The sequence below is a fragment of the Clupea harengus genome, chromosome 20 (assembly GCF_900700415.2).
Source record: "Clupea harengus chromosome 20, Ch_v2.0.2, whole genome shotgun sequence".
Lineage (NCBI taxonomy): Eukaryota > Metazoa > Chordata > Actinopteri > Clupeiformes > Clupeidae > Clupea > Clupea harengus.
Genome location: NC_045171.1, coordinates 1863662 through 1868572, shown reverse-complemented (window position 1 = coordinate 1868572; position 4911 = coordinate 1863662). Strand labels below are relative to the sequence as shown.

The 4911-nt window shown below is 39.2% G+C and overlaps 1 long non-coding RNA gene across 1 annotated transcript; it reads right to left on the bottom strand.

Annotated features, from left to right (window-relative positions):
* Positions 1–715: 715 nt before the first annotated feature.
* LOC116217961 lies at positions 716–1404 on the bottom strand. The gene is made up of 3 exons (XR_004162621.1): positions 1309–1404; positions 1167–1230; positions 716–1083 (listed from the first exon to the last, which is right to left on the bottom strand). It is a non-coding gene; the product is annotated as an uncharacterized LOC116217961 (long non-coding RNA).
* Positions 1405–4911: the final 3507 nt, after the last annotated feature.

Sequence of the window (4911 nt, the reverse complement as noted above, 5' to 3'; positions counted from 1 at the left end):
ACAACACGGCACACCCACAGCACACTAACCAGCTTGATACACCCGCATGCAGTGACAGGGGCCCACCACCAGGTGCCTAGCCTCCCTCTGGAAGCACCTAGCAACTGCTTAATAAATAAAATGAAAACAATTATTGCACCAGGAGATACCACCAGTCCATCATAAGCATGAATCACTCAGACAATAATAGCAATCACTCATAGACACTAACTACTAGGGGTGGGAATCTCTTGGCACCTCACGATTCGATTCGATTCCGATTCAGAGGTCAACGATTCGATTCTAAACCGATTCTCGATTCTAAACCGATTCTCGATTCTAAACCGATTATCGATTATCAATTCTAAACCGATAAAACGATTATCGATGCATCTCGATTTTTAAAACATTTGAGTTTGCTACTCGGTCTCAAATCACTTCCTACTTTGTGTTTGATAATTAAAGAAAATCAACAGATCTATTTTTTTATTAGAGAAAAAGTGTGTCCTTGTCACAATTATGACTTTCTATGAACAATGCAATAATCGATGCAGCTTGCATTTCAACACAAAATGAATGTGTAAAAAAAAAAAAAAAAAAAAAAAAAAATATTATTATTTTTTTTATTATTAAAAAATCGATTATGAACTTTTCTGAATCGAGACAGAATCGTTCTAGAGAGAATCGAGAGAAATCGAAAAATCGATTTTTCCCCCCACCCCTACTAACTACAGACCAGAACAAATATGCACCAGGACAGCTACAGCGCCACCAGCCTTATCCACAGTCACATGCAGACAGAAAACACACCAGACAGAAGCATTACACCATTGGAGTTAACAAGATGGTACAATGCCCAGACAAAAAGAACATGACAAAGAAAACGAAAACCCAGTTCAGAGATATGTCAGACCAACATGCAAAACAACAGTTTGGCAGAGTAACGAGCATGCTGGATCATACACGCATTGTCATGCTAAACAAAACAGCAGCACCTTTGTGATCAGGCCCTTCAGCACGGTCACGGAGTCTCACTGGCTAAGCAGATGAGGCTTAACAGTTATAACTGGAACGACGAGGTCAGCGGCGAAGTACGGTTCCTCACTATAAAACATATGCGCTAATTAGAGCCAGTATGAAAAGAGGCTACTCATTGTCCAGCGTTAATGAAAATAGGAAAGGCATACCTGAACATGCAGGGACAAGGACATACCGAAGGCGAGCGTCAGAGGGAAGGCTAGGAATACAGGGCTACAAAACAAACACGAAAAGGTAAGCCCAAAAGTAATAGGTAAAAGTTGTACCACTCGCCAGAGAACAAACACCTACCCGGCAAATCAGGAAAGCACCTCAACAGGAGAAGGGGTGTGGTTACAGACACCGTAATGCACGCACACAACGTCTGGTCCTTTTATCTCCATCTAAGTGGAGGCTATCTTTGACTAGGCTGCAGTGTTAATTTTGGCAGCTATTTTAGATTTAGTCTTAGTCTTTAGACGAAAATGCATATTAGTTTTAGTCACTTTTAGTCATTTTTATCCTCCTTAGTTTTAGTCTAGTTTTCGTCGACGAAAACTCAGAACATTTTAGTCTAGTTTTAGTCGACGAAGTCTCATTACATTTTAGTCTAGTTTTAGTCACATTTGAAAGTCCATCTTATAGCCACATTAAACTCCTTTACTTCCCTTCTCAGGCCCGGGGACCCCTTGTGTTGTGTCTACAACTGCATAATAGTCAAGCTTGCAGTACTTAAACTGTGGATGCAATTAGTCTCTAAAATACAGATCTCCTAGTATATGCCTACAGCTGAATTCCAATGAATTCAATGTAAATAATAATTTTAAGGCAATACTTAATTAACAGTATTATCATTAAAATATAAGAGAATATCAAGTCTAGATTTTGAAGATTCAAATGATGTGATAACACAATACAACTACTATGCCTACCTGGCCTTAGTTAAATCAACCACATATCCTCCATATGAATTGCTGTGCAATCTGATAACCAACATATTTAGCTAGACAGATAGTTTGAGAGTTGAAAGTAATGCCAATGATAATAACAAGGATATGTAAACCAATCACGTATTCATTTATTTTCTCTTGATTAATGTCATGCGTGGCCTGTCCTATAGTCCATTCTGCAATGCGTTTACTAGCTAGTTATCGATAGCTAGTATAACTTAGCTAGCAATCGATAGCTAGTATAACTTAGCTATGTTACCTCATAGTTAGCTAACGTTAGCCAGCTAAACGTTTTGGAACTCATTTGCCAAGCCAAACGGGAGGTTTCAATCGAAAATGACTAGCTAGTTGTACAAGCTGACACAACATATACACTCAACTGCCCTTTTGAAGTTAACTTAACGTTGGCTAATATATTCTAATAACTAGTTAACATTAGCTAATTATCATTGACAGTTACTAGCTCATTTACCTTGGCATAAATGGCAGGGTTGTCTTGTGCGCTTTCAGGTGCCTCTTGTTGTGTTCTTCCCACCTATTTTGAAGCCACAAGGTTTCTCTCCGGTTATTGCGGTGCATTGTGTTTTACTTTCTGTCAAGTTATAATTAAAGACTGTCCAGATATCTATTCGTATTTTTCTTCCAGTACCGAGTGCTTGAACTTCAGCCATCATAACGTCTGTTAGGGCGTCACTTGCATGTCGGGGCATCTCAGGGAGTGGAGGAGGGATAGATACAGGACCGGGCAACATTCAACCAATGATGTGCATACAAGTTTAGAAAAAAAAAACAATTGTGACTTAGTCAACCACCAACATTTTCGTCTCGTCTCGTCTCGTCAACGAAAGTTAAAATAGATTTAGTCATAGTTTTTATTTATAAAGATCCGTTTTCGTCACGTCTTAGTCCCGGGAAAAAGGTCGTTAACGAATATTTTTCGTCATAGTTTTCGTCAACGAAATTAACACTGCTAGGCTGACGATAGTTGGGCTAATTGAATGTAAAAGCAGGGAGTGTAGGTGTAACAACACCACCCTACCAAATACATTATAAATGTATGTACACCTCTGTAATGTTTTGAAGAAGATGAAGCAAGGAGACCAACCCGTGAGCAGACGTGCCTAGCGCATGCTCGTGCTGCGCCGAACTGACCGTGGCTAGTGACTGAATAAAACACATTCTTTCGCTAAGCCGTCTGTCGGTAGGAAAACTGTATGATCAGGGAAAGTGTATTAAAACCGGATGTCGTCACTTTAAGCCGGTCTCTGGTTAGATAAAGCTTTTCAGCAGAAATGGACAAGGACCTTTACTTTTTAGTTGAGAAGTTGTGTTGATCGCCTGGCATGCAAACGATCGGTTTTCTTTAAATTATTATTATTTTTGTGAAGTTATACATCTTATGTGAATAAAGCTATCTACACAACTTTTTATATGTCTACATTGACTCGTTTAGTTGTTCATGTGGTACACGTAGGTCTTAACTGAAGCTAACGCTTAGACCAACAATCCATTGGAACACATAGTAGCTAGCTAGCCTCGCTGCTAATAAGTCTAAGGTTAGCATGCTGATATGAATAGACCCATTATAGTCAGGTGGCTTAATGCTCAATTGACTTGTTAACCGAACTTTTACGAAGTCATACAACTAAACACACAAGTGACTTGTTAACCTATGTCTACATTGACTCGGTTAGTTGTCCATGTGGTACACGAATGTTGCAGAGTATTGTCCTATTGTAGGTCTTAACTGAAGCTAACGCTTAGACCAACAATCCATTGGAACACATAGTAGCTAGCTAGCCTCGCCGCTAATAAGTCTAACGTTAGCATGCTAATATGAATAGACCCATTATAGTCAGGTGGCTTAATGCTCAATTGACTTGTTAACCGAACTTTTACGAAGTCATACAACTAAACACACAAATGACTTGTTAACCGAACTTTTACGAAGCTATATGACCAAACACAAAGCTAGCACTGTTAATTCCGCTATAGCTAGCCAGGTCAATTAGCTCGCCTAAGATACTGCAATTTAAGCTAACCAATTACCTCATTTCCCCCAAAACCCATCGATTACATGTGTTTGTGATGTGTAACATATATCCTTAATCAGTCATTCAAGTTATTAACGTTTATTTACCGCTAGCGATTACACGACACAAGGGTAATTCAATCGCTATTAATGTTGAACTTGAACTTCAACAACGTCACACAATATTAAAAGTCAGGCATCGGCATGGTTCCTACAGAATAAATCAAAAAGGTCCTTGTCCATTTCTGCTGAAAAGCTTTATCCAACCAGAGACCGGCTTAAAGTGACGACATCCGGTTTTAATACACTTTCCCTGATCATACAGTTTTCCTACCGACACCGTCTTCTACAAGTCTGTTATTCCTGAACAACTAACTTGAACCAAAGTGTGGGCATCCGACGAATTCGACTGAGGACAGCGAGATCTTTCACTACCAAGGCACACCTTACTTTGAAACTTCTCTCAAAATGTAGAGATTTTAAGAGATGATGAGGACAAATAAACAGAATATTATGCCTTAGTGCAGTGGTTGGATTTCTGAGGACATCTTTGTGAGTATTTCAAATTTGAAAAGATGTAAGAATTTTTCTGCTGATATGATCTGGTAATAATATCTAATTATTAGGGCTGTCAGCGTTAACGCGTTAATCTATGCGATTAATGCGGCCGCGATTAATGCGATAAAATATTTTAACGCAATTAACGCAACTTAAAAAAATGTATTATTATATTTTTTTTTGTAATGCCTTTATTTGTATAGTTATGAAGTTATGACAGGAAGCGATGCGGAGAAGAGGTGGGGAGAGGATAGGGAAATTACATCAGGCCAGACTTGAACCTGTGTCCCCTCGGGCAATGTAAGTAGGGGGCTTGGCCTACCAATAGCCCCCCTTGTTCAAAGTGGGGAATGACAGAAAAAGTTTGACAACCAC